This window comes from Panthera pardus, unplaced genomic scaffold (genome assembly GCF_024362965.1).
Source record: "Panthera pardus isolate Hobbes unplaced genomic scaffold, ASM2436296v1 HiC_scaffold_27, whole genome shotgun sequence".
NCBI lineage: Eukaryota > Metazoa > Chordata > Mammalia > Carnivora > Felidae > Panthera > Panthera pardus.
Genome location: NW_026526843.1, coordinates 9395647 through 9408458, shown reverse-complemented (window position 1 = coordinate 9408458; position 12812 = coordinate 9395647). Strand labels below are relative to the sequence as shown.

Here is a 12812-nt window from a genome sequence, read left to right as displayed (position 1 = left end):
ATTCTCTGTAGTCTTCGTTTTGAATTTCCTGTGTTTTAAGAAAAGGCTAGGATGTTGAAAATGGAGAAAATTGCTTGCCCAACCTCCCACTAGATAGCCTCGAAGGAGGCTATCTGCACGATTAGAGAAATGTATTCCTCTAAGCACCAAAGTGGTACTTTTTTGCTCTCGGCCATTCCCTGGATTTATTGCAAAGCCAGGCGTGTAGAAAGGCTGTTGGGAGATGTGGTGGAGACCGTGTCATAACCCTGTGTTTTCAGAGGCCAAGACGGGAAAGAGGTGAGAGACAAGTAAGACCACAAAGGACCCGTTCATTTGGCAAACCGGGTAGTTTGTTTCATATTACAACAGAATATTATTCTATTGTGGCATAATAATCCTCCAACCCTGGTCGCTATCAGCATTCCTGTCAGGCCATTTCAGCTGTCGTGTTTGATAAGTGCAGGGGTGTTATTATTTTTACAAATGATAAACTCGGATTTATTGTACTATTCATGACGTGTGTCACTAGTTAATACACTGACTGCTATTCCTGCAAACGATAGGAAAGGGGATTTGTTTTTCAGATTTGTGCGTTAAGGTAAGAGAATTTAATAAAGAAGGATTTTAATTAACCTCGTTTAGATCCACAGACTACCTCGACAGGGCCAGATACCAAGGTAGGTCGTTAATAAAATAAATGACTGTTTTCTGAAACTACTGTGCAGGCATGGGAAGGAAATGGAATATATCCGAGGCGTACTTTTGAGAAGGTAAATACCAGATGGCGTAGGAAAGAATTATTAGGCAATAATGACTGGTCAAGAATCCAGAAGGGTGAATTTTTTAAAAATCTTGCAGCAGTTAATTGCTTTTTTTTTTTTCTTAATTTTGGAAATAACATGTAAGTTAAAGACAAAGTCATGTACGTTAGGTAATATGTCAGGTCCCTCCACTCAAGAAAATCAGGGCATTCAGTATTACATTTAGGGAACTGAGGTCAAAAATGCATAGCCTAGCATTCAGATTGACCGTTATTTTAGCAGATCGGTAAATGCCAACATGAGCTCCTTTCTAAAGAAGACTTCCCGGGAGGAATTGGCCTTGTAGATCCATGGGCTTCCTTTCCATGATGGGTAAGCTGAGAGCAAAATGTGAGACACTCTGTATGGATTTCCCATTAAGGCAAAGCAACCTTAAGTTAAGCATTTCCTATTAAGGAAAAGAATCTATGCTTTCGTCAAGGAGGAAAGCTGTCTGATTGATAATCCTGGAGTTCGTACAGGGAAAGAGATCTAACTCCTCTGCTCCAGGAAAGAATCTGAATATTCTCCAGGATAAGTTGCCCAGTTCTTCTCATTGCTCCTCATGGAGTATGGTGTGGACTCCCTTTAGCACGTTGACTACCAACCTCAGCGTTCCATTTCATCATCATTTAAAGTATGGTGCCCAGGGGTGCCTGGGTGGCTCAGTCGGTTAAGCGTCCTGCTTCCGCTCAGGTCATGATCTCACGGCTCGTGAGTTCGAACCCCGCGTCGGGCTCTGGGCTGACAGCTCGGAGCCTGGAGCCCGCTTCGGATTCTGTGTCTCCCTCCCTCTGTCTGCCCCTCTGCTGCTTGCACTCTGTCTCTCGCATCATCTCAAAAATAAATAGACATCAAAAAAGTTATTTTTTAACCTATTAGGACGTTATCGAAAATAATCTTGGTGAGGCATGACAAGGGTCTGCCTTAAGCCATCTGCACTGGCTAAAAGGACATGCACTCTTCATGAGCTGTTTTAGACGCAGAATCATCTGGATTTGGAGGGAAAGCGCGACCGCCACATATGGTCAAAAGTAAAGTAGCTTCAGGTAGAGATGCTTTTTAAAACTTGCACAATGGTGGGTTATCAGGGGCCCCGGGGGGGAAGGGAGAATTCTACCTTTGGCAACTGGTTTGATGGTGAAGCTGTTAACCAAGATGGCGACCAAAGGAAAAGGCAGAACTGGGAGGAAGATACCAGGGTATAGATCGCTATAGATCCTTGAAAATCTGAACGTAGAGTCTGAGAAAGATGAGAGCTAGAGATAAAAACGTGGGCGTTCTCGCACGTAGGTGGTGGTTGATGCCACGAGAATAGTTGAGAGAATGTGTAGCATAAGAAGAAAAGAGGGTTTGTCAAATAATATTAGGGAATACCATCACGTAAGTGGCCAGCAGCAGAGAAGGAACTCATTGTGGCAGATAATCATGGTATTACAAAAGCTAAGAGGGGACTTGAGTTGAGGACAAGAGTTGGGGAGACTGATGGAATGGAGTGTTGAGATTCACCTCGAGAAGAGGGATGCTGCTTCTGCGATACGAGGCCGGGATGAGGACAGACGGAGACCTAGGCGTACCAAGTCTGCAGGTGACGGACAAGAAAGTAGAGCGATTTCCAGCCGAAAGACCTGTATTTTTCCCGTGAAGTAGGCCGAGAGGTCCCCTGCTGAAAATCAGAGGCATTGGGGTGGCGTCCGTGGAGATTTGAAAGAGCTGTTTGGGAAAGGGTTAGCCGGCCGACCAGGGCCGGGTGAATTGCAGCTCGAGGGCCAAATCTAGCCCATCACCCGTTTTGGCAAATAAGTTTCATCGGAACACAGCCCCACCCCATTCATTTACTTCTTGTCTGCGACTGCTTTTGTGCCGGAACCCGCAGAGTTGAACAGTTGCAGCGGAGCCCTCAGGGCCCCGCGAAGCCTCCGTTATTTGCTGTCTTACCCTTTACTGAAAAAAGTTTGCTGACGCCTAGTTCAGACGGCGGTTCTCAACTTAGCTACCTATCAGAATCGCCTTCTGATGCTAGCGGGTAGCCTGAGTTGAAAACCGCCGATCTGGGGCCGAGAAAAAGGATTGCTGAGAACCACCCCCACCCCCGCCATGAAGTCAGAAACCGTGAACTCCTGTGCCCTTTGTCCTTTATTGGTTTGAAATTTCTGACGCTGGTCGTCGTCTTCTGCTCTTACAAGCAGATTGACTTCACCTTTCGGAAGGACTGTTTCTTGAGGTGAAGGAAGATGCTGATCCTTGGAAGCCGTTTCTTCCTTCCTCTTTTCTATCTTCTTTCGCATTTCTGCTTGGACATCCCTCAATTTCTTTGAAATTCACTTCTACATTTTTACTGTTTCTCCCCCCACCCCTTCGGTCCACCAAATGAAGAAACAATACTGCCACGTCGTTATTGGTTCAGAGATAGTCATTTGTTTTCCATGATTAATCTCGGGATTCTTGCACTGTGCCCTCCCCCCTCCTTTTTTTTTTTTCTTGTTGCCACGGGGGACAGACTTGATGTAGGCTCAAGTGGCAGGGAGAAACCATCTGTGGCACAGAGAATCATAATTAGCCATTATTTCATAACATATTTACTTTTGTCGATGATAGAACGAAGTCTTTCCGCAACTATAAGGAAATCATTATTCATTGTGCATAGAAAACTTTGTTCATACCTTTGGTTTTTCTTTGCCAATAATAATGAGTTGTACGCAAGCTTTTGAGAGTTCCTCAAAACTTCATAGCATAAATATTTAATAGCATAAATCTGTTTGTAATCCATACTGCAGAGCCGGTTGAAATAAACATTAACTACAGAAAATCAAGAGTCTTAAATGAAAGTATCATTAATGTCCTAGCATCTATTTTAACAGAGGAGTAAGAACAGATATTAGAGACAGGGTAACACAAAGTCAAAGCTAAACCCAAAGCCTTTTGTTTTGATTTTGGAATATTTCAGAACCCCGTAGCAGCCTTTTTACCTGCCTGATTCCTTACCTCTCGTCCATGCTAGTTTTCCATTTCCAGAGCGCTTGGTTGTCGCTTGAGGTGTCGTTGGGGTCGGGGTTGCTAACATGTGGACGCAAGTAGAAATCCTTTGACGAGTAAACCTTTTCCGTCCGTGTATTTCTAGAGAGGACTTACAGGAGTGATTTTACTGCCCTGTCCTGGGGTCCTGGGACTGCCACAGCAAATGAGACGCGAGATCCAAAAGCAGGTCTCTCTGAGGATCAGGGGCCCAGTCTTGGAATCTGAAGTATGAGGACAGATTTCCCTTCTCTGCTGGATTCTTTCCGCGTACCTTAAATTCACCAAGTTTCTTCTCCCATCACAGATGTTCATGTTGATGGTCCGGTCAAGATGTTGCCTGATTTTCCAACCATATAGTTCTTGCTATTATTTTTTTTTTTCTTTTGCAACAGTGAACAATCCATTGGGAAAGGCATGGAGTAAATAGCCTGCTCCTGAAACTTAGCCCAGTTTTTGACATTATATTTTCAGGAATCCCAAACCTCTGTAGAAAAATAAGATAATTCATCAAAAATTTGAGAAATGACCATAGATTCTTAGGCATGCCATCTAAGTTTACCACTGGCTAAACTGAGGTAGAGAAAAATGAACATGTTTTTCCCAAAGCGAGGAAACATAAAAAAAGAGGATCCAGCAGCAAAGGATTTTCTGGGTTTAGCATCCTAGTCCCTGGGCTTAAATACCATTATTTACTGGAAGGTTAGTTTATATTGTCTGGGTGAATTAAAATCAGTTCTGACACGTGTTTTAACTTCAGGCTGTGGGGGGCGGGGGTTGGTTTATGTTAAAAAGGCCTCAGATGCTCAGTACGCTTGTGCAGATTTGTTTTGTTTCTCTGATGCCACAATTTAAGGCCTAATTTTCAGTGCTACGACTTCTCAGGTGTAGCCCATATTCTTATATAGAAAGGATGTTAAAGTTTAGATGAACTCATTGATCAATTCAGTGTGATGAATGTCCTCTTAGCAAACATCTGTAACTTATAAAAATGTTCCAGTTATGTTAAATCTGCATATCAGCAAGTTCACACAATTTAACTTCTAGGGTTATTGTCATAGAGGCTTATAAATTTAATTAGAATTAGATGGAGGGCAGTGGTTTAAACATTACAGCTGTTGAGGGAAGTGGGATTGACTCCGTTATAAAAGGAAATAGATTTAAAATAAATATCAGCACTCTCATATCCAATATAGAAGAACATGATCATTATTAAATCAAAATTGATTTCTGGGATGGATTTTGCATGTAGCCAGTAGCCATCATATATATAATAACCCTACAAAAGCAGTAGACACAAATTCTAACATCTAATTATAGCTTTAGCTTCTCTGTATACTTCAGTGAATTCGCAAATTGTTGAATTTGATTCGTTGCACATAAAACTAGGAAAGGGTTGACTGTGAAAACTTAGCTTCTCAATTTGGGTGCCTGCATCTGACAGACTTTTTGTTTCAAGTGGCTATGGAATTGAACATTTTTGATGGGCATTTCCGTTTCAGACGAAGGGAATGGCAAGGGCAATTATACACACACAAACACATTTCTGAGTGACATCACGAAGAATGGACTAGGAAGAAAATGAAATTATTTTACAGAAAGAAAAGCAGAGAAGACAGGCACATTTTATTTGTTAGTGAATGGCCCCGCCAGCTCAAGGAGCTCAATTTTATGTTTTAAAGAGGCTTCCAGTGTCGGTGCTATTGAGGTAGAAGTCATTATAATTATTGTATTGAAAAATATGCTGAAGGAGCTGTATTCACTTCGAGATTCCTTCAGAATACCAGTGAATCAGCATAATTTCCAAACCCAAAATACATTTCCCAAGTCCCAGATTATTTCACGTTTAGCTCCCTTTCCATTTCATGGAAGTTTCATTCAAATGTGAGAGAAAATATAGCTTGGCAGTGTTTGACTACGAAATTAGATAAATCTGGTTGTTTGTAACCTCACAGTCAAGTGCCTTCTCCGTATGGTCTCCGTGAAAACATAGCCCAAACTGGCAAATTACTCAGGGTGAAGGTATAGTTTCTTAGGTGGAAGAATGACCGAGGATGGCACTTTCTCAGAAATCAAAGAGACAATCGAAGTTGGAGCCAAATAGAGCAAGATTGGCCCCGTATTCTGTTTTTGAGGCCAAGTTGAAAAAACATTCAAATGAGAGGTCATGGGGCACCTATTTCAAAGAGCGTCTCATGGCTTTAAGTCAGAAGCTAAATTCACGTTTGTAGGAAAAAAGCCAGTCTCTTGGAACTAAAGAATAAAATAATTGGCAAGAACAAGGAAGAAGAATTTTCGCAAATGAAGCCAGATGTAGGGGGGCAATTCTTGCATGCGCGTGCACGCGTGCACGTAATGTGCGCAAACACAGCACGCATATACAAAGACAAATGGAAGAAACCAGTCTTCTGTTCATTACTCTGTTGCTATTATGGGACTAGTTATTTTGGAATTCCCAGAATAAATCTGTTTTAAATATATATCCTACGCTGAACATGTAATACCTTTGGAGATTGCCCTAGCAACATATTTGGTAATGCTTACTAGCTTTATAGAACAGAGCAGATGAGATCTCTTAGCTACATTTTGTGTAAGTATCTAGTGAGTCTCATGTCTTGGTGCAGACAATGCTGTTAGTCCCTCCCTTCTTATTTATGTAATTTGAATCCACAATCTGATCGAGAAAACAGCCCATCGAGGCCTTTTTTCTTATTGCCCTTTCCCCGAAAGCCGTGTCTTAAAATAGTTTACCTACCAAACTCTATACTCGTTAAGTAGTAGCTGTGATTTTTCTCCACCCCCACTTAGAGAGCAGTGTCTCCCAAAAATTACCTTTTGGGCAAGTATTTATTAAACTGATTAATAAACGTGTATAATAATTAAAAAAAAAAGACAAATCATATTATTTGTGCCAGGCCTCTTAAATATTTAAAGTAAGTTAAAGCGCCCAATTATATAACCTTCATGGATCCGCTCAAGTGTTAACATTTCCAGATTACATAAGAAAGTGAATTACTGACACACAAGAAAAAAAATTTGAAGGCAGCCGCGACTTCCCAATAGAGAAACTTTAAATGAAAGCATTCCTCTGATCGTTATAATAGCTGTAACCAAGGTTAATAACTGGCAAGCCCCTGACTAATGCATTTAATATGTTTTACCCAGGCTGAATGCGTGAATAGGTAACACGTCTGTGCTAAAATTCTGATTAAGTTATTCATCAGATACTCTGATGCTAACTGCTTTTGACAGTCCCGGAAGTGGAGCTGCTGGGAAAGTCAGTTGATTCCTTGGACGGATTTTGCAGACAGCCAGTAGCCATGATATTGAACGCCCCCTTCCATAAGGGCCCCAGATGTGGAGAGGAATTCTGGCTCAGCATATAACAGGCGTAGCCGAACTTAGAGATGATGTCCGTTTTTACCCAAGGAAAAACAATCATTATAGATAGTTGGAAAAATCAAACGTAAATAACGACCCCAAGGTATTAACAACTTAGCGATAATACGGAGGATGAAAAAAGCTTAACGGCTGCGGGGGTGGGGGAGGATATGAATCATCCTGTAATACTTTCATAATTGACGAGACACCAGAAAATGACAGTGACAGCCTTCGGACAAGAGATTCCAACTGGTAAAAACTCCATTACATATATCAAACACTATATAACAAAAAAGCCTGTGCGTGACAAATCCGTTGCTATAATCTGGCCACAGAATCAGCAAGGCTACAACAACAAAAGTGTTTTGCTTGTTTGTCTGGGTAAAGGGTTCTCAGGAATGTCGTAGCAAGTATTTATCTGCAAAACCAGGGCTAATGAAAGAGCCTCTTTGCACTGAAGAAGTTGAGGGAGAGCCTATAGAAGATCTGGACGCTGAGAGCTTCTTTACTATATCATAACATTTAAAGCAGAGATCTCCTGAACCACCCCCACCCCCGACCCCAGCACTCTTGGTCTCAGCCCAGTCACACGTGTCAACTCCCAGAGAACCGGAGGCGGGAGATAGTCTAGGAGCTTTGTCAACCAATCAATTGCCAGATCTCTGCGGAACATCCATCCGCAAGGTACTAGGCACCCCAGACAGTGATCGCACTGATCCGTTAGGATGGCTGGAGTTTGCAGTCTTTCGTCATGCGTTCGGAGCCCTGATTGTTAACAGTTGATCTACCACTGGAAGGATTGGCATAAACTGTTCCTCCCCAACTTCTGCAGGCTGGTGATGCTATTTTTAGTCCAGAACTCACTGTAAGAAAATGCCATATAGGGAAACAATTTGAATGTCCTTGGGGATGGGGGTGGGTTGAGGAGGGTGCCTCCTTATGGAAATTTACCAGTTGCGTTGAACAACGTATATCAGAAGGTGAGCACCACACTCTTCAGCAGATCCCATTAAGACCATGTTTGTATGTCCTGGGACGGTAAAATCGAATACGGCAGCGAAGTGGTTTTCAGTTACATCAAGAAATGATGGAAGGCGAAGTGCTTTAAAAGTCTTGTAAGCGTGCGACTCCGCTTGCATAACACAAGCGGGTTCTAGTGGATTCGGCCAACCAAAGCTTTAAGGTATGCCAGAGTCCACCTCCCACGTTTGGACAATGCCGCCGGGAAGTCTCGCCTTCCCGTTTTCTTCAATTTCATGCCGCAGTAGTAGTCGTAGCAAAGAGGAACGGTGCGGACCCGCAGACCCAGATACCTACTTCTTAGGGCCATGATACGCAAGGTACATTAACACCTACGACTTTGAGGAGTGCAAAGTATTTATTTCTCCAGAACGGAATTATCATTTGCCGTCAGGGACTTTTCACGACTGCTGAGGAAAGGGGGTAAGGTTTGGACCCTACCGTCTCCTTTTCCTCTGAGGTCCCTGTTACTCGTGTTACTTCTCTTTGATGAGATGGGTGGCTACCTAGGTAGTGCACACCAGAGACGTTAGGTGGATAAAATTAGGTGGATTTGTTAACGCGGTTTACTACGTCTGCATTCCTAATATCCTTCCCAAGAAGGGAGGCCATCTAGCGAACTCCTCGCGTTTTCCTTGCATTCCTCTGTTCCCAACTAGAATTATTGGCTCAAACAAAAAGTTCCGCTCCCAGTACGGCTGTCAATAAGTCAAAGCATCCGTGTGCCACAAGGGAATTTGAATCTAACAGTTTTTAAATTTCACATAATAGGCTCAGGAAATGCTTTAACTGCTAGTGTCTCTGGTCTGGGCATGAGACTTTATTTAAGCCAGTAATTAACCTCGAGAGTAGAGCTCACCAGAAACGGGGATAGGCGGTTTTGCTCAGTTCATGCCTCGCTCGGACTCCTGTTCACACGGAGGGCGTGCAGTGCAGCATTTCATCTTACGTGGCTTGGGATCTCTCTGGGTCCACCTTCTCTCCAGATTTGGAACCTCTGGAGCCTTAGTGAGACTCGCGGAGCTTCGACGTCGAGGGAGGGTTTTTGTTGTGGCTGTGTTTGTTTTTCAGGATCTAGAATGCATGTTCATCCGTTTGCACGCACCACTGACAGTTCTTGCTTTCGGAGAGGTAAGGGCTTCGCCTCTTGGGGCTCCCCCGCCCCGGGTGTGGACACACAGAGGCCGTGGTTTCACAAGCCGCCGGATGGTAGCGTTGTTTTGGTGGCCGTGTGCCATCAAAACATGCCAAAGGAGCAAGCAGACAGGGGCGGGATAATAATAGTAAAGAGATGTAAGAATTCCAGATGTGCTTGGACCACTTCTGGACTAGATTGGGTTCAGACCTCCCCTCCTTCCCGCCCCCCCGGCATTCGGGGCACATCAGTCTTGGCAGGTTTAGGGAGCTAACATGAAAATGAGATGCGGTTTCCTCCACAGCGTTACCGGTACTCTGAAGTTCTGAGTCACCTCTAAATGCTAGGTTCTACCCTCAGGGTTCAGCAGCGTGGGAGCCAGTGGCCCAGGAGCTTCCTAATCCCCGCCCCCACCTTCATGGTGAAGATGTGCCCCAAGATTTCCGAAACTCAGTCCGTAGAGGAGATTATGTGATGACACGTATTTTCTCTTTTTTAAATATTGATTCATTTTTCGAGAGGGCGAGACAGAGCTTGAGCAGGGGAGGGGCAGAGAGAGAGGGGGACACAGAATCCGAAGCGGGCTCCAGGCTCCGAGCTGTCAGCACAGAGCCCGACGCGGGGCTCGAACCCATGAACCGTGAGATCATGACCCGAGCCGAAGTCGGACGCCTCACCGACTGAACCACCCAGGGACCCCGTGATGGCACGTATTTTCAAATAAGTTTACTGTCATGGCCTTTTTTTTTATCCCATTTGCGCTTATATTCGTACAAGTAGCTGTGCAAGCAGGTTTTAAATCGTTTGATACTCTCCCTGAAGGGCAGGTTTTCCTATTGTTTTACGTAGCATTTTCTGTCAGAATATTCGACAAAGGGTTTTTGGTTTTTTTTTTGGTAAATGTAGAAGCGTGTATGCAGTAGTCTTTTTATGTGGTTGCTCTCCCATTTGGGCGGGGGGCGGGGGGGTGCTTGCCATATTTGTCACAGTAAGTGTGGACTGCCTGAGTTTAAAACTTGGAACAGTGATGCGATTTGATTGGTGCTGTGGTGGGTTTTGTGCTGGCTAAAGCTGACATTAAAAAGTATGCTCAAAGAAGATGGACACTTAGTCGGTTTGGATTTTTACTTTGCTTTAACCACCAGTGCTTAATTGAGTGTTATTATTAACACTACCTGAAGTATTGTTATGCATCGTGGAATGGTGACTTAAGTCAGTCTTTGAGAGGCTTTGCAAATGGACAGTCTAGCCTTTTTCTATGTGTAACCAATCCTTAAGTGTAGGTGTCAGTTACCCGATTTGTTTGAGCAGTCCCTTTAACGATAACGATTTTCTTAGCTGACATTACATAGACTTCATCAAGTCCAAAATGCAGTCATCCAGGAAATTCTACCAAGACATCGACATCATTTGTATAAAGGTAAAGGCATATTAAGATCGGTGTGAAACGTGTCATGAGAGTATGAGATATTCAACCCACTGATACCCCGAATAAATAGCATTTGTTAGTAGTCAGATCCTACTTTTCATACGGCTCAGCACTCCTCCACCTGAGGGATCTCAAACCTCATATGAAAGCAGGGCCCCCTGTGGAAAAACCTGGCAAATCTCTGCAGCAAGTTGCTCATTTCTGGCACATTAGTTAATTACTTCACAAATTGTTTACCGCGTTCCCATTTCACTTTTATAAGCACAATGACCCTTCCTTTTTTCTGTTGCCAACACTTAATCTCTTAATGAATCGATGACTGTTTCATAGGTTATCAATTAGCATATGGAGTCACCCCGCCAAGTGGCCACACGACATTCTCAAACATTTGTTAGAGCATCAGGGAAAAGTCAAAGCCAACTAGTAGTACGTTTACGCCAGTCAGACATTTTCTCTTAGACGTTAAGATTTGACCTTGTTCTTGAAAGTTAGCAGCTAGATGTTCAGAAACAATAATCCTCTTTTTCGTGGGGGAGTTTAAGTATTATAGTAATAGAAAAAGCATGTCTTTTTTATGGGATTTTATTAAACCTTTATTGGCTGTTACCGTTGCCCCCCCCAGCCTATTATCATTTCATCATGAACCAGTGTTCCATTCAATATATTGACCGTAGCTCCCAAGGCAATTATGTATCATTAGTGGTCATCCCGCTGAATTCAAGGGAAAATTGTCCCTCTAGACAGCTTTCTTGTATTTCCTCGTGGTTGCTAAAAGAGGCTTTCTTACCAACTGAGTTTTAATTCCTGCTTGTAATTGAAATTTTCTTTTATAAGAGTAGCTGGTAGTTCCTTTTTTCCCTTCAGGTTGTGACGCTCCGATTTCAAACGAGAGGATTTTGTGTGTGTGCTTTTGCATTATTGTTTGTTTTGTCTACAGTCATTTCCCTCTCCTGAATTGCTCCTGGAAGGACTCAGTGCCTTCACGTTTTTATTTGGCAAAAGTCCCCGGAGAGAAGCTAGGTTACACGTCCTTAAGGCCGTACTCTGGGCTTCATGGAGATCATTGTAAATACAGAGATTTAAGAAGTATCTGATAAAGGTGCCTGGGTGGCTCAGTCGGTTAAACATCCTACTCTGGATTTTGGCTCAGGTCATGATGTCACGGTTCGTGAGTTCGAGCCCCGCATCGGGCTCTGCCCTGACAGTGTGACGCCTGCTTGGGATTCTCTGTCTCCCTCCCTCCCTGCCCCTCCCCCACTCTCACTCTCTCTGTCTCTCTCAGAGTAAATAAATAAAAACTTAAAAAAAAAGTATCTGATAATATCAGACTGTTGCCTGGTAACGTTACAACCTTAATAAAAGCCTGACCCCTCACTTCGTGTTCTCAGAGCACAATAAGTGTAATATTTTCATGTACCTCTTTTATTGCCCAGATGCTGCTTGTGTTTGAATCCGGTATCCCCCAAATGATACTTTAAGCTATTTGTGGATAAGAGCAGTGCCCTCTCCTCCTTTTATATTCGCCACAGTCCCAAATTCATTACTAAAGACCCAGCAGACGCTCTGCTAACATTTAGTAAATAGATGACAGATGAATGTTTGACTCTGTAAGAGGCCGAAGACGGCAAGCAAATAAATGATTTCTCTGTTTCCCGTGGTAAGAGATGACTGGATCAGGAATGGGGCCGTTTAGGAAGGAACTGTTTAGAGACCCAGATTGCACGCGTGTGTCCGTGTGTGTGCACGTGGCCGTGTCTCTCTCCCTCTTCCTCGTGGAGGCATATGTGTCTATCAAGTCTTTGTCGCCATTCCTAAACAGTAGTGGATTAAAAACGCTATTTGAGCAATCGTGTCTTTTTTTTTTTTTTTTTTTTTAACATATACGTGAGACACGGTGGTTGAGCAAGTAGTGACGTCACGGTCGGTGCTGAGTGTCACAGTAGGGCCCCAGATCCTCAACCAGAAATCTGGGATGGCAACAGCCCCTAAACTGTGCTCAAATGAACGTACACGTTCGGGCAGCCCCTTTCCTTCGTCTGCCTCTCCGCCA

The 12812-nt window shown here is 43.5% G+C and overlaps 1 protein-coding gene across 5 annotated transcripts in view; it reads left to right on the top strand.

The window, feature by feature from the left end:
• The window catches only part of FGF13 (fibroblast growth factor 13), a 449022-nt gene that overhangs the window by 392339 nt on the left and 43871 nt on the right, over nt 1-12812 (top strand). The gene's annotated exons all lie outside the window — the stretch shown is intronic.